Here is a 26,657-nt window from a genome sequence, read left to right as displayed (position 1 = left end):
GCTTGCATCTTTTCCTTCCCACCTGAAAACCATTACTTTTAGAACATATGGGAAATAATTAGATGGGTATGTAAGTATCTAAAACCCTGGAAATAATCACACTTAGGCATCCATTTTCTACTATAAGTAAGAATATCTGCACACTGGTTTTGTCTGAGTCAGGCCATGGGATTCTGAGACCTTATAACCATCAGGATACTGCATCTGTAGATCTAAAAGTGAATTTAACTAGTGACTTCCTAAGACTGACAAGCAACAATTCCTGAGACAGCGCCCTTGAACAGGTTTTCCTCTTTCTATATCAGTGGCTCCTTTAATTCTGGGAGCAGCTGAAGGCTGGCAGGGGGAAGAGCCAAAAGGGAGAGTCTAGGAAAAAAATGAGCCAAGAAGGAAAAGACCAGGCCTGAAGGACAGCTCACTCTGCAGCCTATACATTCTGCCCACTATGTGCATTTTCCTGCTCTGTTCAATGGGACTATTTGAAATGTTTGGAACTTTATCAAAATACCCTGCTATCCTGCTTTATGTATTGAGCACTTACCTTTATTGTACAAAAAGTTAAAAGTCAATATCATAGTCTCTGATGAAATCCCAAAGGCTGATGAGCCAAAGGGCATGGTAGCACACTCGGGAAGCCACTGCCACTGTGAGCCACCCTAATCCTCCTTCACATCCTTCAAAGCAAGGTGTCCGAGGACAGTCAGGAGAGGATTAATTCAGAAGGACAGCAGAACCTCCTCATTTACCCTAAAAAATATAATACTCAGGATGGGGAACAAACTTTCGACAGTTTCAAGAACATTTAAGATCCGATTATAGAGATACTTTGTATCAGTTGGGAGCTGTCTTAGTTACTTTTCTAATGCTGTGATGAACCACCATAAACAGAAACAACTTGAAAGGAAAGGGTTCACTTTACTCACAGTTTCATATAATTGTTCATTATCAAAAGCAGTGAGGGCAGGAACTCAGGCAGGACAGGAACCTGGAAGCAGGAACTGAAGCAGAGAGCACAGAGGGGTGCTGTTTACTAGCTGGCTAAGTCACTTTTCTTATAAGCCCCAGCTCACCTACTTGCCTAAGGATGACATCACTCATAGTGGCTTTAGCCCTCCTACATCAATTATCAGCCAAGAAAATGCCTGAGGACATGCCCACAGGCTACTCTGACGACAGCAAGTCCTCAGTTGAGTCTCCTCTACGTGACTCTGCTTTGTGTCAAGTTGACCAAGACTAATTGTCACATCAAATCTATCCAAACTACTCTGGGGTCCCCTGTCAATTGAATCCATACAGAAGTGCCAAGTAGAAGTGAGAAGTTTAGAATGAGATGGCCCAGAGAGATACAGCATCATAAAGCAGGACCAAGAAGAGTTCTCTACAACTGGAAGATACAACCCTAATAACAAACTTAAACCCATCCAAGGTGATCTCTTTTTTTTTTCTCATAAGAACATGAGGAAACTCTTTTCAGCTTGAGGGAGTTAACTTCTATTGAAGAATACTGCATAAAAGTCCAAGGAAATTTGCATAATCAAATTGAAGAATTCAATTCAATTCAATCAAGTTGAAGAATCAGTAGGACTTTTAAAATGTTACTAAAAAAACAAATTTAAATCTCAAAAAACAGTAAGGTCAGGATCTATTTTTAGATAAAACAAAACTTTCTTATGGAGTGCCGGAGCACTGGGACAAAGTAAACATAATGACTGTAAACACACACACACACACACACACACACACACACACACACACACACATACACATACACCGCATACACATACACACACACACACACACACACCACAGATACACATAACACACACACACACACACCACATACACACACACATATACACCACACCAGATACACACACACTCCACATATACACATACCACACACACACCACACACACACTCAAACACACACACACACACACACACACACACACACACACACACACACCTGAGAACTGATGTCTGGCAGGACTCCTGTGCCCCTATATACCTCAGTCATCATGGAGCTGCTTGTGTCTGTTCTCTATACAGTGGCAGATGGGTTCACACTACAGCATACTTCATCCTGGATGTTTAGAAAGCATTAGATGCTTCATAAGTGAACATCAGAATGGGAGCTTCTGGGGTAGTTCTGGCTGAGACAGAATCTCTTGAGATAAATGTGTATGGGCTGGAGAGCTGAACACTCTGTTCTATCTATGCACTCAAGAAGAAAACAGAAACAAGGATCAAAAGAACAAAAATCCAGCAAATTCCTGCACAAAATTAAAATCTACTCCAAATTTCCTACGTATGCAAATTATTTACGATCTGAATCTAACAGGAAAAGTCCTTTTTACTAACATAAGAAAATAAAAAAGACCATGGATCCACTGCGTCTTCTAACTGTTGACAAAATTAACCTGTATAAAACCTGCCAAGACTAAAGACAAGTAAACAAACAGAAAAATCAAGCAAGCCAAAACATATAGGCTAATACGATTATTTTATTACAATCAAAAAGAAATATTCTTTTGAACAGCAAGAGGAAGTATATATATTGCAAACCAAAACATACAGGCTAATATAATTATTTTATTACAATCAGCAAGAGGAAGTATATATGTTGAACATTATTTTCTATAGGAAACATAATATTTTGTTGGGGTACAGTAAATAAAGTACAAAAATATGTCCCTTTGGCTGGGGGGATCTGAAGTACATTTTACATTATTGTACAGACTTTTAATTTCTTCACCATATTACCACAAAATACAAAGAGTTAACATTGGCGGGGTAAAAAGGGGCCACGTAACTAAGAGAAGAGAGCAGGTTGAAATAAGAACTTTTTTTAAAAAAAGGGAAAATTATTAAAACAATGTGTTTTAATAAATTCATATTTAAAATCTTATTAGAGGCTATAAAAAGGAAACTATTGGAAACCCATTCAGCACTGTGAAGGACAAATTTAAGGAAGTCTCCCAAAGAGAAATGGAAAGATGTGAGAAACGGAACAGTGGCGATAACAGAAATGAAGAAAGTTGACTGGTCTGCACTTATCAGGGCAGCCCTGTCCCCATCATAGGATTGGGTCCTAATGGTCACGTGACTTACAACTAACCAATCAAAATTAAGGAGAACAAGTATCCATATACTTTGTCCTTTGAGGGGAAAAATTACGTTATCCTGAAAGTAGAAGTTCAAGAGCAGTTACTAGAGCCTGGGCGGTGGGGAGGCTACAGTGGTGGGATGGGAGGAAGCAAGGAAGAAGGAGTGAACAGGATCTATGTACACTGCGTGCATGTGTGCGAACACCACACTGAGTGAGTTCTATTAATTTGTAGGGTTCATACGTGTCAATGATACCGAGTGAGATTTCTTTTCAAGTGTAAGAGCAAGTATTCTTCTCTTTCTGGGTCTATTTAAGGAAGTGTGTAGTCCCAGCGGCTGCACCCCTCACCCCCATCACTTGCATAAAGGACATTATCTTGGGGAAGAAGCCTAAAGATGGCTGGAGACAGCATCTCGCAAACGCCTGGTGCCCTAATGACGCGGATGCTGTCACAGAGCAGAGGACATGCAGCAGAACGGCAGTCCCCTTCTGTCTGACATGCATCCCTCTAGGTTTGAGGGCTGGAGCCTGATGAGATGTCACAGAATGGAAGCAGGTGACAGCAGCGTAGGGGGTCAAGCATCGGAGTTTCCTACAGAACATGGAGACATCTGGAAAGCTAGAAGGTTGAGCTTTCTTGAGGTCACCCTTCAAAAGTAGATGGCTTTTCTGGGGTGAGAAAGGGATCCAAAAGAAGGGCCATCAGGGGGAAAAGGTTGCAGCCGACTCTGAAATTGTGGCCCTGTAATAGTTAGCTCTTTCTGCCACCTTAGATAGGCCATGATGATTAGGTATTTATTACATGCCATTGTAAATGTTTCTGAGAGGGTAATTTTAAATAAGATTAACATGGATACAGCAAGCTGCTCTCTAAAACGTAGATGGGCCTCCTGACAGTTAAGGCCTTAAGAGAAATATTAATTGACTTTCTCCTGTGGAAGGAACTCTACAGGCAACCTGCCTTGGGGCTCAAACTGCAGCGTCAACCCTGGCCTGCCAGCCTGCCTTACAGAGGCTTGTCAACCTCCACAATCACAGAAACGAATTCCTCAAATCTCTTTCCCTTTGCCACCACACAGAAAAAAATGCCCCTGAGTAGAAAAAACAAGAGCTCTTCAAAATTGAGTCCCAGAGTGGGGCTTACTCCTTACATGACAAGCATGAGGTCCTGAGCTTGAGTCCCCAGCACCCACACAGAAAGTCTTTGTTTCTTGCACCTTTAGCCCCAGCAGTGGAGGTGGGGAACAGAGACAAGTGGTTCCCTGGAACTCACTGGGCAGACAGCCTAGCAGAATCCATGAGTGCCAGGGTCCATGAGGGACCTTGTCTATGTCAATCATGTGGAGAGCAACAGAGGAAAGCATTGGTGTCCTGCTCTGACCTTCACACACACACACACACACACACACACACACACACGCACACACGCACACACGCACACACACACGCACATGTATACACATATACATACACATACATGCATGCACAATACTTACCACAGTATACATGTAAAGAATAAAATAAAAAAGTTAACATCTTGCAACCCCTCTTCTCATGGTTTCAATAAACCAGTAACTGTTATCATGAAAAAAAAAAACAAAAATAGAAAAACAAAGAGCAAGAGAAAGAAAGGAAAGGAAAGAAGGAAGCAAGGGAGAGAAATGGAGGGAGGGTAGACAGGAAAAGGATCAACACAAGTGGACAGATGAAGCTGTGATGCTGAGGAAGAGGAAGGCCGTCCAGGTGGAGGTCATTAACTTAGACTATCATTGATCATTTGATATCACTAAAGAACAATTCACAGTAAACGTGTAACATACATGAACCTAATCTATTAAATAATGGAGTGTCGTCCTTATGAAGGAAAATGGGGGAGATAGTACAATAGTTCAAAGGTGACTCAGAAAATATTATCCCAGGGAAGCCAATAACAACCAGATTAGCAAAAAAAAAGTTAATCACATAATTACTGTCTATGAATGTTCTCAATTAAAATACTTCATGAGCACATTTTCAAATACGCAAAGGGACAGATAATTCTCTGGCCCCATTTCTTTCAGGGCATAGATAAACATTAAAAGTGACCCAAATTCGTGCCATGAATCTTACATAACCAATTCTGATCCCAAAATCTGGGAGGGAAAATGGGGAAGAGGGTATTTTAAACAGGAAGGACTTTGCATCACTCATATTGGTTTAAGTACCAAGCTAATTTTAAGAAAAATACCAGTTCGTTTTACTTAGCTTTATTGTCTTCCATGATTAAATAAAACTATTTGCCCAAAGCAGAAAATTCCAGTGCTAGAGAATAAAAGGTACCAAAAGCAACGAGCCATTAAGACTAAACCAGAAGATCAGGCCATGAGAATTCATTGATATATACAGGCCAGATGTTCGCTGAAAGTCCCAGCTTACCCCTAATGACCCATTCTAAGCCGGGGGCTGTTACACTTAACAACGGAACATTGCAGGCATCTCCACTGAAGTAAGAAGCAAGCCATGTGACTCTATGTGTCATCCTCACTATTCAACATGACTCTTCAGAACGTTTAAATAGTAGGAAGAATGGGAACAGGAATAAAAGAAATATATCTTAGAACAAAAGAATCATTCTTTGCAGGGTGGAATTGCAAATATGGTTAGAAACTCTAAGAAAGTCAACAGAGATCAACTGACCATAAACATGTAAAACATATAAACGTAAAAACATATAAACATATAAACATATGAGCATATAAAACATGAAAATATAAAACATATAAACATATAAAATATGAACTTATAAAACATATAAACATATAAATATATGAACATATAAAACATATAAACATATAAAACATGAATATATAAAACATATAAACATAAAATATTAAAACATATAAAACGTATAAATATATGAACATATAAACATATAAAACATATAAATATATAAAACCTAGTGTGCCAGCAAAACTGAGTGTAAAGTATAACGAAAGAAAAAAAACCTGTGTTATAGTTACAAAAAATGATGAAATGCCTAGTAAAGTTTTTTAATAAAAGACATGAAAAAAGCAAAACTTTACTGACAGACTTTATCGCACCAATAGAACACGAAAATAAGATGTAACAAAAATTCCTCAACATATTAATGAAAAAATGTCTCATCAGCCATTAAAGAGAAAAGGCAAACTCTTAAAAACATGGTTTAAAAGTAAACCTTATTAGTAATCAGAGATACACAGATGGGAGTCAAAATGGTACCATTTCCACCTGTCCACATCAGGAAGGCCAGCCATTTTGTTCAGGGAGGATAATCAGTACTTGTGGGAGTGGGATAAAGACAGACTCTTTGTTAGAGACGTTCACACTCCTCTAACAGAAGCATAACTGCACTCAACACTTATGAAAGACAATTTGTATAATATTTCTTGCATTCTATATGCATTTGCATGCCCACAACACTGGTTTTAGCTCCAAGACATTGTCGTGGTGACCTGCTAGCAAATGGAAGGACAGGCCTAGACCTCCAACATCGGAAACAGTTCAGCACAGTATTATAGAGCAAACTATCACTCAGCCATTAAAAGTCATGTTTACAAAGAATTCTGAACGTCATAGAGAACTATGTGTATATGATTATATAAAAATCAAGATATAAAACCACATCGATAGCGTAAGTTTGTCACATGTTTGTTTGCTTTGAAACAGGGTCTCACTATTTGCTGGCCTAGAACTCACTATGTAGACCAGGCCAAGCTCCAACTCACACAGGTTTGCCTATGTCTGCCTCCCAAGTACTGAGATTAAAGGTGTGTGTCACCATATCTGGCCTTTTTAAAGTGAGAATAAACTTACATACCCCATTTTTCTGAATATTGGCAGCCTCCTGACGCTTGGCTATGACAAACATTTATTTCTTCCATTTTTACTTTGTTTTGGCTTTTGCTATTAAAACATTAAGTAAGAACACTCTGGCTACAGCAACAGCTTAGAGGTTAAGAGCCCTGCTTGCTCTCCCACAACATGCAGGTTCTGTTCCCGGCACTCACTCGGTGGTTCATAACCAGTTGAAACTCCATTTCCAAGGCACCTGACACTCTTTTATGGCCTCTGCATGCACATAATACAGAGACACACATACAGGCAAAATACTCACACACATAAAATAAAATAATTTTTTAAAAGAAGAATTTAAGAACACATATTAAAATGAAAATCAAAGAGCAAGCATTTGTAACCTGGTTCGATTGATGAATGAACCATGGTGTCCCCCTTAGACTTGTGAGGCATGTTTGTGTGTGCTCAAGGACGCGTGGAACAATGGACCGTGCCAGGAAACTGGGTAAGGTAGAGCGGGTCTGAGACCCCGGAAACTTGGTACACACCTGAGACACTAGGCGCCTCCCCGCCAGAGTCCCAGCCTGAAACACGTGACCCCCATTCCCCAAATCAGTCACATAGCCCAGAACAGAGTTCTCCGCTCTAGTGAGGTACCTAATGGCCCTGAGGGTTTAGCCAATAAGCTTCCCTTCCCAGACATTCCGTCCTGCAACAGGTATTTAATCTCTGATACTCCCTGAGAAGTTGGTGTGCATCTTTTTCCATGATGAGCAGTCAATAAACAGTATGGATAAACATGGACTATCTCTTCCATCAAATTCTACCAATGGGGACTTGGTCTACAGAGCCACGGTCTAAGTCTCTGGTAGAAGGCCTCTCTGCATCCAGCCAACCACCACTACCTTCGCTGATGAGCTAAGTCAGAGTTCCCATTTTCCCTAGTCCCAGGCTAGTCGTTGTCCTCAGCCCACAAGCCCCCAAAAGTCCCAGCCTCATCCTAGGCCATGGAACACCGCCCCCATCCTTCCTTCCCCACTTCTTCTGACGTCTCTGTGTGGTTTTCTAGTGAACCCTAGATGTCCAGAAGTCAGGGAACCCCAACTTCGGCCCCCACATCTTAGACAGCATCTTCCCACCCCCAGAGCAGTGTCTCCGTGCTTCTCTAAAGTCCAGCACCCGACATAGGCAGCGCAGGGAGACACAGTCAAGAGCTCTCCAGCGGTCCGCGGCCAGCATGCAAGCATGCGCATACGAAACGATTCTGTCTTAAGAATGATGTTTCAAATGATGGGAGGATTTTGAAACTCACTAACTGAAAGCTTTTAGGAAAGGGTTGAGAAGAGCCACGGACACACCCATAGTCATATCTTTAAATTAAAATTTTTAAACAAAACTTACAGGAAGTGGAGGGATGGCTCAGTAGATAAAGTATGTTTCACATAAGCATGAGGAATTGAAATCTCCACATGAAGCTGGAAATTGTAGCCATCTCTGTAATCCCAGTGCTACCATGGGAAATGGAGGGAGAAATCCCCCAAAGTCCCCAAGCCAGCTAAGCCAGCTAGCCCGGGGAGCATAGCAACAGAGGCAGAAGTCTCAAAGCAGAGTATAGGGACCAACACCCCAGACTGTCCTCTGAACTCCACATGACATGACACCTCTCTCTCTCTCTCTCTCTCTCTCTCTCTCTCTCTCTCTCTCTCTCTCTCTCTGTCTCTCTCTCTCCCTCACACACACACATACACACACATGCACACACAATACAATCATAGAAACAGCAAAATAAGGAAGCTGTGCTAATGTGCTCATGATGGTCTGCTTGTTTATATCTGCCTGTGTACTGTGTACGTATACAAGTGTGGGGATATTTGCTTTACTTATCTTATTGTGCCTTATTTTACTAAAAACACCGAGGATGCCTACCAACATTACTTTAGGTATAGCAACATAAACTGAAGTTTGAGAGAAGGAGGTGAGTCAGCTGGCACAAGGCTAAAAGTAGGTAGAAAATTTACAGTGAAACCAGAGTAAGGTTGGCGCCCAGCCCACGCCCAGGGTGTCAGTTTCCTTGTGAGCTTAACTACGTGACGGCTAACACATGATACTTGGTGCAGAGGAGATAAAAAGAAGGCAGGTACTTGAGAGAGGCCCAACTTCTGCAACCTCTGAGATCAAAGGAGGGTTCTCCCATGGGCTCTCAGAAGGAGGGCAATCTGTAACCTAAAAGGTCCTCACAGATGAACCATGAAAACAACTTCAGGTAAAGCACCAGGGAAACATGGGTGTCCTGCCAGGTGTCCAGTCAGTTTAAAGCTGTGACTTTCTGTGCCCCTCCTGCAACAGTGGTTCATCCTATAGCATTCACTATCAATTTACAGCTTCTTGCTTTAAATCTGTCTCCATGCTAATAGCTTAAACGCAAACCCAATGAAGGCAGAGGTTTTCCTGTCTTGTTTAGGTCTCTGCATTTCCAGTGCTTAGGAGAATATCTGTCTAAATATATATTTATTCAGGATTGGGTACATGGCTCCATCAGTCAAGAGCCTATGGCATAAACATAAGGACCTGAGTTCAAATCCCCAGCACCCATGTAAAGATGTGCACTGCAGCACTCCTCTGTAACCCAGCTCGGGGATTGTGGGGAGATCAGTGAACCCCTGGAGCTCAGTGGCCAATCAGTATAGCTGAATGTATGAGGTATGGGTTCAGTAAGACACCTTGTCTCAAAAACTAAGGTGAACCCGATGGAGATAGACACTCAGGGTCAGCCTCTGACCTTCACACACACATCACATACCTGGAAACACATGCACAGATGTACCCAAAGAAACATGCAAATATACACATATGTATATAACCAATCAATAAATTCATGAATTGTCATCTGCCTTATTATTATGAACATGTCTTTACCCTTGGCAGGATTCCTAGTACTCTTCTGTGCATATACAGTGTTGTCCAAGGTAAGTCAAAAGATAACGTTAAGACATTATTTATCAGAAGCAATTCTGTAAGAAATCAAAATGAGGTGGACTAGGAATGCAGCTGTAAGTCAGGCAGGGAATCAATGTCCTCATATCCAAAGCAGCCGGTTAGCTCAGTACTTTGGACCATCCTTCACAAACAGACTTGATCACTCTGATGAAGCAGCAGATCTGTGTTTCATTCTCAAAAAAAAAAAGCTGCCACAGAACAGGCACGTGATGTTCGCGTGAAACTCACAGCTATATAACACCATATAACAGACTCGGTTGTCAACTCAAGTCATACTGCTTTCTCATAGTAAAGAATTACACGGAACATAAAGAAGAATGTCCCCCTGGCCCCTTAGGGGATACAAAAGGGAACGCCATTTGTCTGATTGTCCAGTACCACTGATATTTGAGCAGTATTATTCCTTGTCTTCAACAGGAGAGAGGACCTCCCAAGAAATATTTTTGTTTTATTTTTTACCAAGTAGTGTTTGGATCCTAGAAGCCCACTCACACCAATCAGATCTCATACTGGCAACTAATGACAGTACAAATGCAGACTAATGTCATATGCACAATGCTATTTGTGTATTGAAGCTGTGGTTTCCATCACACATGCCCCTCTGAACTGAAGAACTGATGTCCCTCCTACTGGCAGTCCTGCCTACCTGCAGCTCTCCTCTGCCAGCCTCTTTGGGATTCACCTCTGCTAAAAATTACCTAAACCAGCATTATGCTTTCCTTCCTGAGTAAGAACACCAGAAAGAAAAAAAAAAAAACAGAACATCTAGGTAAATTTGAATTTCAGACTAGCAACAAATTATTTTAGAGTCCATATATTCCAAATATGGCATAGGGTACACATGTACACACACACACACACACACACACACACACACACACACACACACAAATCACTCACTGTCTCTCTGAGATTCGAGTTTAGCAGAATCTCATTGTGCATTCTCATTTACAGCATCTCAGTGCTGAACAACCTGAAGTGGATAACTGCTGTACTGGCAGACTGTGCACCTGAGGTAAAACAATCCTGAGAGAGCAGCCTCATTCCCGAGAGCCCCTTGGGGTCACCTGAGGTTTTCCCTGAGGCTATATCATAACCCACTTTATCTTCTGACCAATTAATTCAAAACAGCATTCTTTGTATGCTAATCCTCCCAGATTGTCTTTCCTAGAAAGGTAAACTGAGACAGAAAAAATAAATGGGGTGTTTTGTTTGTTTTGCTTGTTTTGTTTTGCCGTTAAGGGAATTATATAAAAAGATGAGAGGGAGGGAGTGGTTGGGTGGGGGGACACTCTCATAGAAGAAGGAGGAGGGGGATGGGATAGGGAGTTTATGGATGGGAAACCGGGAAAGGGGATAACATTTGAAATGTAATTTAAAAAATCCAATTAGAAAGAAAGGAAAGAAAGAAAGAAAGAAGGAAGGAAGGAAAGAAAGAAAGAAAGAAAGAAAGAAAGAAAGAAAGAAAGAAAGAAAGAGAGAGAGACAGAAAGAAAGAAAGAGAGAGAGAGAGAGAGAAAAGAAGGAAGAAAGAAAGAAGGAGGGACTCTCCTGCTGACCGAGTCTAGACAGCTCTAGAAGATGCTACTGGGACAGGTGTGTGATGTGTAGGCTAGATTTGAGCACACAGAGTGCTCAAATCAAATGACTACCCTGGAGAGTACTGCAGGGCTACACGTGCGAGGGTCATTAAATGATCTGGCTTACACTATAAGTTGAATGACAAAGGAAGTCAGCGCTCACTAGAGACTTAGCTTCAGATCAAGTTGTGAAGAGATGTGCACATTAGAGTCTGACATTGCCAGAGATGCTTGTCCATCTAACAGCCTTTGGGCTGCAGTTTGGAAGAAAACGTGTAGCCATTTGTCATTCTCTGTGGTTAGAAAAGAGCCGAAGGGAAGGTTCATAGTGAGGCTAATGCTGGTACTTCCTCTGTCTTTCTTCCAGTTTCCTTTAGGAACAGAGGAGGATGAGTGTTGGAGTGATCTTTTTTGTGTACTGTGTAAAGATTATCCTTGGATCATTCAAATGCCAATTTCTGTTCTCACCAGCCAGATATCTAATTGCAGGCTAGACTTTAGTATTGTCACTTTTATGAAGCATACACTGCCTTAGTATTTTGTAAACAGTGCTCTCCATCGCCTTCTGATTAGTCAATAAAGAGCCGAAAGGCCAATAGCTGGGATGGAGAGTTAAGGTGGGACTTCCAGGCTGAAAGAGAGGGTCTCCAGTAAGAACCAGAGACAGGGGAGTCACCAGCAGAACAGGGATGACGAAATAGGTACCAAATGAGGCTAGGATGGACAGAATGGGCCATGTGACAGGATGTAGGTCAGGCCTGTATTGTCAGGTTAAAATAACTGAGAATCTGCCCAGCTATAGTACCCAAAGCTTATAATAAATATAATAAGTCTCTGTGTCCTTACTCGGGAGCTGGGGCAGTCTCCAAGCAAGTTTCTGTTACAAATGATCCTCTAGAACCTGTGCCAATGGGAGCTGGGGGAAGGGGGGGTCTTATTTTAAATATAGACACAAGCAATCTATTCTACTTTATGATTTATCAATTGTTGGTAAAAAAAAATAATATTTTTTTTCCAAAAGTCATCCAAGGGATTGACTCCCAGGAAGATGTTCTGCAGAGTTCCTATAGAGCCAATACTTAGTGAGTGAGCCATTAGCCCAGGGGCCTCCTTATCCCCACTGAAGTGTAGCCTTTAAGGGAATGAAAGTCTTGTTCCATCCTGTCCTGGACCCAGACCCTGCCCCCAATGCCTGGCCTTCTCCTAGCTAGGAGACTGTGCTTACGTAATGGGAGCAGAACATGACAGTGCTACTTCAAGGCACCTTAAATTTCCATTCCTAGTCCATTCCAGTTCAAGCCTTGTTTCATGGATTCCTGAGATTAATGTGTCCTTTGTGTCATGGTTGCCCTAGCAACACTTGGTAACTAGCTTTAAAGTTGTATTTAAAGACACCAGGTTAGAAGCTGAAACAGATCAGAAAATTCATAATCAAGTGGTATTAGTAAAACATCTCTTGGACCCTCTGTGTTCCCAGCTGCACACACCCACGTGGAAATCAGCCCCTGCTCGGCAAGATGCTGCTTCAATTGATGGCTGAAGCTAAAACTTCCCCTAGGGTAACAGCTGACTGAATCAAAATGGAGTGACTTGTGCCACACCCTAAGGAAGGAAGTGAGGGAAAGAGGAAGAGGGAAGGACTAGAGGAAGAGGAAGGGAGAGGAGGAAGAGGAAGAGAAGTTGTAGTTGTCATCCTCATGGAGGAGGGATCTTACTCGGAGAGTCCTGATACTAACAGTTAGAAAACACTCAGCCAGATGTACAGCCTTGAACCCCAACCTTACATGGAAATACAATGTGTCCATCTTTAGACTGGTGCCTGTTCCTGATTCTTGCAATGAAGGTTTCTGCTTTCAAAGAAAAGTATATAATCTTAATTTTGCCTTTTAAAAACATCCATTTCTCTTGACTTCTTTGAATTTGGGTATAAATTACTATGAAATAAATATAATATACTTATAAAAAACATACTGCAGCACTGCTCCTGAATATTTTTTTTAATCTTTAGAGGATTACTCTCCATTTATTACTTGGTCTGTCAGCAGCAACAGAAATACACAATTTTGAGAAAACATGGACTTTCACACAATCCCAAACTTACATATGAAAATCCTGCTCATCGATGCCCGGTTCCTTCACTGCCTCCTGAACGCCCCAAGCATTGCTCCCTTTTCCTTCACTGTCCCTGTTGAACCAAACATCCATCATGTTGGATTTTGATTGCTTCTGTCGTGAGTTGTCGTAAATTGGATATTTATTGTTTGGTAGTTCCGGAGGTCAGGGTCTAAGGCAAATCTCACCAGACTAATCCAAAGAATCAGCAGGTTTGTGTTAGTTTCTGGAAGCTGAGTGTTTGCTTTCCTGCCTCCTCCATCCCTAGGAGCCTCTCAGAGGTCTTGGCTTCTGCTCCACCTCCGCTGTCTTCAGTGCCCTGACACAGCACTTCCCTCATCGCCTATCTTCCTTCATCGCCTCTATTCCTGGTCAGAACGCAAAGGTTCTCCACTGTGATTAGATTGGGCCTACCTTGATAATCCAAGACAATTTCCTCATGACAGAATCTTTAACTTAATCATACATGGGAGTGAAGAGGCAGAAGCAATCACTCCCCAGGGTTCCAAAGAGTCTAACAGATTGTGTTCCTTACCCTGGTGTGAATAATGAAACACATTCAGACACATCTAAAGAGGTTTAAATTGGCATGAACATATCAGCTTAAGAAAAAAACAACGCATGAGTACCACATCAAACTTTTTCTCTACATGACTTTTTCCTATGGAATGATATTAGTTCTATGACTGGAATATTTTCACTCCTTATGGGACCCTGCAACTCCTCCTCAGCCTCCCATATTAGTGAAGGCAGCGTCTACTAACCTAACAACCTAAGAATTCTTCATGGAAACTACAGGTGAGCATAACTGATAAAACAGACTGATGCCTACAGAGCGTTTTTAAAGATGGAAAATCAGAGCTCTGGAACCAGGCAAGCAGACTAGGTAGGTGACCGTCTCGTGTGCGGGACAATTCTTCAGAACGTTGAGGTAGTTCTAATTTCCAACTCGCCAGCTTGTTTGTATGTGAAGTAAGCTTGTGCTGTAAGATTCTCAACCTCACGTTTATATCCTCATCAGACTGGAGGCACAGGCACACCTTCAGCACGTGGAAATAAAGAACGCCTTCTTCCTGTCTACTCAGAGGAGCTGAGATAACGATGGTCTCCCACTTGGGACATCATGAGGGTCCTAGAAAACTGAATAGATAGCATTTAGTAGGAAAAGTCACCAGACGGCAACTTTTCTATTCCCTGGTGGGCTCACATCCAGGTTCACCTGCCTCTTTAAAATTCCTTAGGAAATTTATATGCAAATTTTAGTCTATACGCAGCATTTGCACTTAAATAAAATCAAGATTTATTGATTTTCCCTTCTTTCATGGAAACTCTCTCCATAAATTTCCATTGGGTTTTCTAAAAGACTTAAAGAGGGGGGAAAAAAACCTTGGACACTTTGAGGTTTTAAAAATAAGGTTGTAAGTAATCATTTGTGGTCTGTGTCCGATACCTCCTACAGACTCCACGGCCTCCTCAAGGACTAACAGGAGCCTTATATCGGCCATGAAGGGGAGTAGAAATGAGTCTCAGAGAAGGGCTGAGAAGAGGAAAGTGAGAGTATGTCAAAGTGAAGGACTATCCACAGTTGAAAAGTATGTCCTTGCCACTCTGGAAATGTCAGTGCCTGGGTGAACCCTGACTTGTGCTTGTCACTCAGTAACTGTTTGCTGAGCAATGAAGTTCCTTGGTTTTCATTAGAAAAGCCTTTACCATAGTCCAGAGCAAACTACTTTTCCCAAACATGTGCCCAGGGATGAGAAGATAACATCCATTGCAAGACAGGGCCCATGAGAAGGGGAAAGCTGTACAGAGCACATGTGGTATGAACGTAGAGGGGAAGTAATACTGAGGGTGGGAAGGGATGAGGCAGGGGCATGGAGGAGAGGAAGAAGTAGAGGAGGCAAGAGTATGGGGGACAGAGGGAGTGGGAAGAAGATTGATCAAAACTAAGGATGAATGGAAAGTCTTATGGATGGAAACATTATTTTATAAGCTAATCCTAAGACACAACCACTTTAAAGGAGTTTTAACAGAGGTTCCCTGCTTGGATGAATAGTCTCATTCCCAGGAGCCCTGAGTCGTTAAACACAAATTCAGTGCAAGGCATGAGATACCTTCCTATGAGTTGTTGAAAACAGTACAGGCTCTAGTCATTGCTCTTCCCTGACACAACTACTAGACAGTAAGAACCTATTGCTGAAAACACTGTACGCTTTGGTTGCAGGGCTCAAGCTGCAACTGGCTTGGAAATTCGGGTATGTAACCTGGATTATGGGCTACCTGAAAAGCCTTAAGATCACAATCCGATTTTCTTGAATATGGACAACCGCCAGTCACACTTTTTATTCATAAGATGCCAGTCTTATATTTTTGGTTGTTTGCCTAGCCTTTAATGGCTGAGCCATCTCTCCAGCCCAAGATGCCAGTCTTAACTCTATGGACATAGTGCTATTTCAACTTGCTCATAAGAACTCATTTTCCAGTGCTATTAGAAAATCATGTCTATGTCCAGTAAATAATAGCAAATTGTCTAATGCTTTCTGCTTTACTTCATAATTTCTCTTCTAAGTCTTATAGCATGCTGCATAGCAATTCTATCTGCTTCCACTAAGATGACAGTTCCCAACCTATGGTTCTAGATCCCTTTGTCAAACCTTTAGCTCCAAAGATATTTACATTATGATTCATAGCAGTAGCAAAATTACATTTCTGAAATAGCAGCAAAAGTGGTTTTATTGTTGGGGGGTCACCACAACATAAGGAGCTGTATTAAACGGTCGCAGAATTAGGAAGGTTGAGAAACCACTGCCCTAAGGGCTTTGTGGCTTTTTCTAAACACAGCAGTGTGGCACACAGAAATCATTCAATAAGTACCTGTTTGATAAATAAATATGGTCTTAGCAATGTCTTTTATATAGAGGGATGCATTCATGCCCCAAATGAGCCCTTAACAATCCAGCATTTATAGTCTCTTATAAATATAATATGCAAATGTACACAAATTATTGTTATATAAGGCATGATGCAGTAAATATAAATTGTTGAGAAAATAAGAGTTATAGGATTTTCAAGATGTGACTGCCCTCTTTTGGAGGACATCTCACGGGAGGACTCCTGGGAGAGGCAGATTTCAACAGCTGGAGTGAACAGAGACATTACTTCTAAACAAGGAAAACCTCAGAAGCCAAAGAAAACTAAGAAAAAACAGAGGTGTTCTGGAGACAAAGCAACTAAAGAGATGACTTGAAACGAGAGTAGGAAATTAGGATTTGAAAGAGCCCACTGCAATAGCTATTTTCAAGGGACTTTTTTAATGATGGATATTTCTGTGTCTGGGTAGATGTTTGTACATAAGAGTGCAGGTATCCACAGAAGACAGAAGATGGCTTCAGAATCCCCTGAAACTGGAGTTCCAAACGGTTGTGAGATTCCTGAAGTGGGTGCTGGGAACCTAACTCTGGAACATTCACTCTTTACCTATGCCATCTCATCAACCCCAGAATAGCTACTTTCTAACATTCACCCTCCCGTTCTTCCTGGGTAATGGAGACCTCAACTTCCATGTCTGGTCAGTAGGAAGCTTACCTTGTTGGACGTGATATCTCCCCCAAACCATTGTAAGCAGGAAAGGGCACTGCCCTCCTTGCCTCCATCCTGGGTCTGGTATCTACTTGTGCAGACTGAGCTGGGTGTGGTGGTCCACATTTGTAATCCTAGGACGTGGACAGTAAAGGCAGGAGGAGAACTCAAGACTAGCTACAGATATATAGAGAGTTCTAGGCAAGCCTAGACTGTAGGAATGCTTATCTGAAAACAAAAACAAAACCAAACAAACAAAAAAAAACAAAAAAACAAAAAAAAACTCTGTGTCGGATTCTTAGCAGCCATACAGGATGAAGACAAAACACATACCATAAGGATATTGAGATCTAGAAGTAGCATTGGTCCCTTGGGATTTCTTGAAGCCACAAATCAGTCCTGGACTGCCAGTTTCTTATCTTGTTTCACAATGGAAAAGAATGATGCCTCTGGTCTATATGCTAAAGTTATGTGAAACCAAGGCTAAGTCTAGCTGGTTTATTTCTAATCTATTAACAGAGAGACACATACACAATAAGTCAAAAGATCTTATTTTTTTCCCCTTCAGTTGTTGAGTTAACTTTTCCACTCATCACTTTCTTGACTTTCGTGAACTCAAATGACACAGCTCTGCTCCATTTAAGCAATGTTTGCCACAGACTAGCCCCTGAGATATCATCTTCAACAGCATCATCGAAAGCACTTTTCCAGCATCTGATTTTGGTGTAAATCATTAAGAGTTTTGCTTTGGCATACTGCAATTACAGCTAGGCAGTTCTGCAGCATGGAATTAATCAAGATGTAGTAAACAGGTCAGCTTCAAAGGATCTTTCAGCTTCAGAGGGAGATGGTATCCAGGACAGGGGAAGGAAGGATGCTGAACTAGCCTACAAGGAAAAGAGATACCCTCCTTGAGCAGGTGTAACAAATACCTGAGTATATGAACCTCAACCTGGAGAGTTGGCCTAGCCTTTAAAAGAACAGCAGATTGCTCTTCCAAAGGACCCGAGTTCAGTCCCAGGTCCTAAATCAGATAGCTCATGAGTGCCTGTAACTCATGCTCCAAAGAGCCCAGTGTCCTCTTTCTATCCGTCATGCGCATGGCATGCATGTGCACAAACTCACACTCAACACACACGAGTATACACATAATTAAAAACAAAAATGAGGGCTGGAGAGATGGCTCAGCGGTTAAGAGCACCCGACTGCTCTTCCAGAGGTCATGAGTTCAATTCCCAGCAACCACATGGTGGCTCACAACCATCTGTAAGGAGTTCAATGTGCTCTTCTGGTGTATCTGAAGACAGCTACAGTGTACTTATATATAATAAATAAAGTAAATCTTTAAAAAAAACAAAAATGAATCTTTAAAAAATGTGTGCCTGGTTTAAAGGGGGCAACTATGCAAAAAAATAAATAAATAAATAAATAAATAAATAAATAAATAAATAAATAAAACCCTTACATTTATCCAGGCAAATGTGTAGGCTTCTGACTAAGCACTGGAGAGACAGTTTCGTGGTGAGAACTCCATGAAGCGAGGAAAAAGAATGAGGCTCCACCCAGGCAAGGTGGAAGAGGACAGAGCCAACAAGCATGAACTGCACAGTGACAGCAGTTAGCCCGATGGGGTGATTAGAGATCCCTCCTGATTGGTCATCTAGCTCTCTCCTTCCTCGGGGACCTCAGAAGTTCCATCATTTGCAAGTGACTCTCTTTGGGATCTCTTACTAAAAGTTATGAGTGAGGGGTAAGGAGAGAAGCAGCTGCTGCCTCCCTTGGGTGTCACTCCACTTGAGAACATGGCTGGTTCAGGCCACACTGAACACCGCAGTCCAACCTGCTCTTCTCGTTAGTCTCTTCCTGGAGACATGCTCAGCAAAAATATCTGAAGAGCCATGCTTAAACTATAGTTAAGTATTTTCACAGAAACCATTTGCTTCTAATCACTGAAAGGAAAAGAATTAGTCCTAAAGAATACCTTCTAATTCAAATTAGTCAGTGAATGGTTGCTTTTGCAGGGCACTGTTCAAGGCCCAGAAGGTTCTGGGTATGTTTCTTGGTGAAGGATGAGAAGGAAGGGAGAATGAGGCCTGTATGAGCCATGACAGAAGCCAAGGAAACACAAGGTACTCTCAGAGAAGAGTGGTCCGATGAGAACAAGTGTCTGTTATTGAGAGAGGGGAGGGGGATGTAGATGGAAAGGCAGGTGTGCTACATATCTGTAGTGGGGAGACTTTGAGTGCCATGTATAGAAGTGTTATTTATGATCCAATGGGAAGTCAGTGGAAGAATCCAGGCAAGACAAGTGCACATTGGCTGGAGAGATGGCCCAACAGTTAAGAACACCTACTGCTCTTGAAAAGGACTCAGGTTCAGTTCCCAGCATGCACATCTAGTGGTCTACCACCACTTAACTCCAGTTTCAAGGGGATTTGGTGGCCTCTCAGGGCCTCTATGAGCATCTGCATGCAAGAAATGCATATAAACTCAAATAGACACAGACCTACAAGTAAGAAAATATTTTTAAGATAATTACCCACCTTTGGAGTGTATACAAGCTATCTGAAGATGGGAAATGTTGACACTAAGGAATATGCTCTCAGGGAAAGTTTATGAAGTGATAAATACCTAATTTACTCTCTCTCTCTCTCTCTCTCTCTCTCTCTCTCTCTCACACACACACACACACACACACACACACACACACACATACACACACACACACACAATTTTTTCTCTATACCCAAAGCCGCTTCCTTTCCTTTTGGATTTGAATCCTGTCAGCCTCTGCTCCTGCATGGCTGCCTATGAAAGACCTGACTGGGAAAGCCGTGTACATAACACTTAAGGGACCCAGGTCTTTCTGCGGCAGCTGTCCAGCATCACCACAAAACAAATAAGTGTGACTGTTGACAGAACGCAGTAACCCTCCCCACAGCTGTTGAATAAATTGCCTATTAGCCGTCCCAAACCATAATTCACGTCAGATCATGTAGATTCAACCCTTCTGAGTGATGAGAAAAAAACCTTATCATTAAATGAAGTTCTATACCAAATCCCTGAGCATTTTCTTGTTATTTCCTAGAGCTGTTCCTCCCTCCAGCTTCCCCAAGAACTTTGTGAGAGCTGGCAGAATCAAAGATAAGCAAAAAGTTCATGGTCCCCATACACTGCTCCTCTGAGGAATGGCCCCTCGGGTCCTTGAGATCTATATTCTAGCATCACAATTTAAATGCAGATTTTTTAACTCCCATGTTGAGCAGTCAGGAAGGAGTTTCTGACTTGATTAAAATACTGATACATAAATTTTATACTGGCTGCGTTTCTTCTATAGCATGGATCCAGCTAAATGGGAAGGTGGTGAAGAGGTGTTTTTAATGATCTCCTAAGTCATGCGTGAAGACTCAAGTTTAATTTTATGGAATAATTATCTAAATCTTAAAAGAACAGATTTTCGTCCCATTTAAATGGCATTTTAACTGTGTTTATTACTGGTCTATACCGACAGGCTGATGGGGCATCGCACCACTTGTTCTTACATGGCTGAAAAAGGGGAGCAACGGGGAGACAAGAGATAAATGTGGGTCTTGCAGTCCAGCTGCTGAGTGTTCTGAACTCAGGCCTGTGAAGATCCTAAACGTTTTGGTCCTTGATCTCATGGTCTAAAACAAGAAGAATAGCCACCATGATGAAATGGGCTGTAACTGTGCAAGATCTGAATCGCAGAAACAGCAGACACTGGGGCCTTACCCTCGTCCTGAGTGTACATAGGTGTGACTGACAAACCCCAACCTGGTCTCCATAAAGAATCTCATCCAAGTCCCTTCTAGACTTCAAAACGAATCATCAATGGCCCTTCCGTGAGCCATCAGCATAAACCGCTGTGAGTCCAGAGGCTGTCAGTAGCTGGGTACACAAGCAAATGTGGAGACAGCAAGCAGTCAGTCCACTGGGTTAAAAATAATGCTGAGAGCATGGGTAAGTAAGCAGCAGAGGGCCAGTCCTTCCAGTTACACACAGACTTCAGTCTAAGGAAAAGAAACACGGTGGGATGCAGGCAGACTATGAGGAGGTAGACAGTAGGGAAGGCCAGTAAGGAATGGAAGCAGGATTTGCACTATACCCAGCCTAAATGCTACCAAAGCTTCAGCACCGTGTCCTCCTCAAAACTCAGAAGCAGCAGCCTCCAATTAGCCACCTTTAGAGGTCAGGATCTTTCCCTCCCTTCCTCAAGTAAAGCCCTAATAGACACGAATGCAAGCTTGTATTTGGTGTAAACAATGCTAACAAACACAGTTTAAACTGAGTTTGTTCACTATGCCTAGACAATCTAAGAGGCAAAGAGGACTGATGACATCATGTACCCTACAGCTTACAGAAGAAAATCTGAAAGGACCTGGGACTCATGAAGACCATCCACTCCGACTTCTAAGGAAGTTGGAGGTCAGTCTTTATTCTGAACAGGTGGGTCTTGAGGATTCAACAAGAGGCAACATCAACCACAGGTAGCAGCCAAGCAAGGGCAAAGGGCAAGTGGCATTCTAGAAAGTTCACCAAAGATATTCTGAGAAAGTCTAAATCTTGGCAGTAGTGTTTGGGATTCAAAGGACAAGACAGATTCCTGAACTTCTTCGCTTGCATTAGAGTTTTAGGATTAAGTGTTTCTTTTATTTACAGCTTACATGTACTTTGCATTGGTCGTTTTCAAAGTGATGATTTGCCATTAAAATCGACTCTGGGAGAAAATAGATATTCTTGTCATGTCATCACTGTTGTGGGCTGGTAGAAAATGAATGTGTTGGTTGTAACAATTGACTCAGGTAAGACAGTGACACAACCACTGACCAGTCACTAGAAGAAAGGGCACTCTTATTTTATACCCAACCAGGAAAGAGTTGAAGCATGCCGAGAGTGCTTTAAGCCACAAAGTTATACAATTTTGTTTCTAAAATATTGCCTAAAAGCATATTTCTAATGAATATATATTATATATTTTTATAAAATATCTTTGTCTCCTGATTGTATTTTCTATTTTTAACTTTATTTTAAAATAGGCCTCATACCAGAGGCCTATTTTAAATAGTTGGAAGCAAAAAAGTGTGGACAAAGGGGTATACAGTGGAACACGGTGGCACACTAGAGCTTCCACAACGAGATTTTTTTTCTCTGTTGCGGGGGAGGTTACAAGAGAGGAGAGTGGGGAGGAGGGGAGGAGGAAATGAGTGGGATTGGGGAGCATAATGAGAAATCCACAAAGAACCAATAAACATTTTTAAAATACTTTAAATTATCTTAAATTCAAATTAATTTTAAATTAATTCATAAGTTCAAATTCTTTGTATTTAAATTAAATACAAATTGAATTTAAATTAATTGTTAAATGTATCATCATTTCATACAGGTATACAATGGGACATGATTATATACAGCTCTGTTTCTTCCCTTCAACTCCCCATGGACTCCCCATGTGCATCCTAACTTCATGCCCTCTTCCTTTTAGTTTTCAATATGTGGAGGCCAGGGAGGTAGCTCGGCAGTTAAGACTGCTTGCTTTTCTTCCAGAGGACTTGAATTTGGCTCCCGGAACCCGCACAGGGCAGCTCACATCACTGTAACTCTAGCTCCAGCGAATTCAAGATTTGCTCTGGCATTCATGGGCATCTACACACATATGGCATACATTCACACACACACACACACACACACACACACACACACACACACATGAAAAATTTTTTAAAAATCTCTAAAATAACCCACTAATTCTAATTAGTGCTTGGCCATATGTGAACGAGCTATCTACTACAGCTTGGGCAACTTACCAACAATCACACTCTCAGAGAAGAATGATTCTCCCTCCCCAGCAGCCATACACTACCAACAGCTCTTCACTTTAGGAACCATAGCTGCTGTGACCTCATGAGTACAATGGACATTTTATATACAGGAGACATTGCACACCATTCCTCACAATTATCTCTCTTTTGTAAAAAGTTAATTCCTTAGGTTAGTATGTAAAGTAATGAGTTTTATCATGGTGTCTTCATACATAAATGTTGTTCCCATTCATTCTCCTCCCCTGCTGCCCTCCCATGCTGCCTTCTCTGGCTGATTCCCTCTCTTCTGGTCTCCCTCACCTCCTGCTTTCCTATCCCACACAGTTCATTGCCTTCTTTTTCTCACCTCCCTTGAGTTCCGTTCCTTTCCTCTCATGACCCCTTTTTGAGTTCATGACTTACAAGCACACATGCACATAAATACGATTTTATATCTGGGCTCAACTTATGAGAAAAGAACTGGTCTCCATCTTTCAGAATTTGGCTTATTTTGTTTAGCATAATGATTCCCAGTTGCATCCACTTTCTTGCAAATGCCATGATTTCGTTTTTCTTTATGGCCCTCTGAAATGCCGCGATATATCTGTGTCACATTTTCTTTACCCGGTCATCTGTTAATGGACATCGAGGCTTGTTCCATTTCGTGGCCATTGTCATGGGAACAGCAATAATTGGGGGTGTGCAGGTATCTCTGGGGTGTGCTGCCCTAGAGCCAATAGTGCTATTGCTAAGTCACATGGTAGCTCTATCGTCATTATTGAGAAATGTCCATGCTGATTTCTATCAGTTACCCGATCTTACATGCCATTTCCCTGCATGCTACTATATTTCCATTACTCTTTAATAATGGTTCTGGCCATCGCTGTGCAATGCTCTAATTTCATGTATGGTATGCATGCTGTCTATTTTCTTCTGTTTTTCCTTGTGGCTTTGATTTCACTATAGTGAAACTCAAACTTGCAGTCTTGCCCACTATGATGAACTGAGTCACCTTGATCTGCAATATTATCACATCATCAGAAACAATAACGGATGTGAAAGATAAGTGGTTTTAAACCATTTCTGAAAATAAACCTCTTAAAGTGGAAGGATTCTGAGGGTGGTTGGGTAGCAGCTCAGCCATAGGGCATTTGCAAAGTGTGTGTGAGGTCCTGGGTAAGACCACCAATGGAATGAAAGAAAAGAGGGAAGAAAGGAAAGAAGGAAGGAAGGAAGGGAGGAAGGAAGGAAGGAGAGAAAAGAAGAGGGAGGGGAAGGGAAGGGAGGAGACAGGAAGGGGAGGGGAGGGAAAAGAAGAAGAGGGAAAGGGAGAGGAGGGGAAGGGAGAGGAGAGGAGGGGAGAGGAGAAGAGGGGAAGGGAGAGGAGAGGAGGGGAGAGGAGAGGAGAAGGAAAAATCCTAGCATCCAAGCGCCTAAGATGTCATAAATCCAGGGTTCAGTTTCAAAACACTCTTCCCGTCTCCATCTGCTTTAGTTTCCTTTACAAACTGACCAGTTCTCTGATAGGCTGAGAATCGACCTAACAACTAACTCCTAAAATGTCTCTCTGTCTGCCTCTACTTTCTCTGTCTCTCTGTGCCAGTCTCTGTGTGTGTGTGTGTGTGTGTGTGTGTGTGTGTGTGTGTGTGCGCGCGCGCGCGCGCGCGCGCGCGCGCGCGTGGCATGCGCATGCACGCGCACATGTGTGTCCTCTCTCTTCCCCAATCACTGAGGGTTCAATTTGGATCTTGGGACACAGATGACATGGTGAAGCCACTTCATCTGAAAGGCACAGTTATCCGACACAATTTTTTTTCTGACATCATTTCTATTTTAGTTCATTTTAGATGCTGCCTGTCCTGTTTGTGAGAACAAAATTAAATTTAGAAATAATTTAAGTATCCAATATTCTATGCCTTTGCTCAATTTAAGTTATTACAATCTTCACAGACAATTTTATATGAATGTTTTTTAATTTAAGATGCTATTAACTTTGTCAAGCAATCAAAGCAAGAATAATAGACTAGAAATTAATATGATATTTTAAAAGAAAAAAATTTTTAAACCACTTGTGTTTTGTTTCAGTTGTTAGAATGGGATCGTTCTTCTCTTACAAGAAAAGCAAATGACCAATTAAGAAACAATTTAAAAGCTCAGAAAAGCCAATTTTTAAAAATATATATTTATAATAAAACTGTCTCCAGAGTAATCCTTCATTAATTCTTCAGTATCTCCCTTCAACAGACTCTAAATGTGCAAATGTGCAACCTTCAATTCATGCAATTCATTTAAAAACATCTTATTAAAATTTATTTTCATGCCGATGTGTGTAGGAATGTACAGGGCCAGAGGTCAAAGTCAGGTTTCCTCTACTATCTTCTATGATGTCTTATTTCTAGAGACAGGGTCTCTCGTTGAACCTGGAGCTCTTTGACTCATCTAAACTTCCTGACCTGTGAGTTCCATGGGTCCTGTCTCTACCTTCCCAGTGCCCAGAGTACGGACCATGGACCACTATGGCTAGATGTTTTGACACAGATGCTAAGGATCCCAACTCAAGCCTTGTTGTTGCACACCAGGGACTTTACCCGTTGAGACATCTCCCCAGCACCCCGCCTGCCTCACCAATATAGTCTCGTCTCTCTCTGCCAATCCTTCATCTACAGTTCAACCATACATGTGTGTGTTTTCCTGTTCAGCTCGACAGTTTCTCCGCTGTAGGACTTTTTTTTTTTTTTTTGATGAAGTAATTCTCATTTTTTTTTCTGAAGGCACTCAGTAATGGTTTCTTTTTTTTTTTTTTTTATTAACTTGAGTATTTCTTATATACATTTCGAGTGTTATTCCCTTTCCCGGTTTCCGGGCAAACATCCCCCTAATCCCTCCCCTTCCCCTTCTTCATGGGTGTTCCCCTCCCCATCCTCCCCCCATTGCCACCCTCCCACCAAAAATCTAGTTCACTGGGGGTTCAGACTTAGCAGGACCCAGGGCTTCCCCTTCCACTGGTGATCTTACTAGGATATTCATTGCTACCTATGAGGTCAGAGTCCAGGGTCAGTCCATGTATATAGTCTTTAGGTAGTGGCTTAGTCCCTGGAAGCTCTGGTTGCTTGGCATTGTTGTACATATGGGGTCTCGAGCCCCTTCAAGCTCTTCCAGTTCTTTCTCTGATTCCTTCAACAGGGGTCCTGTTCTCAGTTCAGTGGTTTGCTGCTGGCATTCGCCTCTGTATTTGCTGTATTCTGGCTGTGTCTCTCAGGAGCGATCTACATCCGGCTCCTGTCGGCCTGCACTTCTTTGCTTCATCCATCTTGTCTAATTGGATGGCTGTATATGTATGGGCCACATGTGGGGCAGGCTCTGAATGGGTGTTCCTTCTGCCTCTGTTTTAATCTTTGCCTCTCTATTCCCTGCCAAGGGTATTCTTGTTCCCCTTTTAAAGAAGGAGTGAAGCATTCACATTTTGATCATCCGTCTTGAGTTTCATGTGTTCTAGGCATCTAGGGTAATTCAAGCATTTGGCTAATAGCCACTTATCAATGAGTGCATACCATGTGTGTTTTTCTGTGATTGGGTTACCTCACTCAGGATGATATTTTCCAGTTCCAACCATTTGCCTACGAATTTCATAAAGTCATTGTTTTT

The 26,657-nt window shown here is 41.8% G+C and overlaps 1 long non-coding RNA gene across 3 annotated transcripts in view; it reads right to left on the bottom strand.

Annotated features, from left to right (window-relative positions):
• The window catches only part of LOC147994801 (uncharacterized), a 340,279-nt gene that overhangs the window by 156,057 nt on the left and 157,565 nt on the right, over positions 1–26,657 (bottom strand). The window contains exon 3 of one of the 3 annotated variants that reach the window (XR_015686473.1): positions 13,483–14,754. The exons of 1 other annotated variant lie outside the window; for it this stretch is intronic. This is a non-coding gene — a long non-coding RNA (uncharacterized LOC147994801). Of the gene's footprint in view, positions 1–13,482; positions 14,755–26,657 lie in introns of those variants that run through there. One more of the 3 variants, XR_015686469.1, reaches the window with a different exon arrangement.

The sequence above is a fragment of the Rattus norvegicus genome, chromosome 4, assembly GCF_021556685.1.
Source record: "Rattus norvegicus strain SHRSP/BbbUtx chromosome 4, alternate assembly SHRSP_T2T, whole genome shotgun sequence".
NCBI lineage: Eukaryota > Metazoa > Chordata > Mammalia > Rodentia > Muridae > Rattus > Rattus norvegicus.
This window is presented reverse-complemented; position numbering and strand designations above follow the sequence as displayed.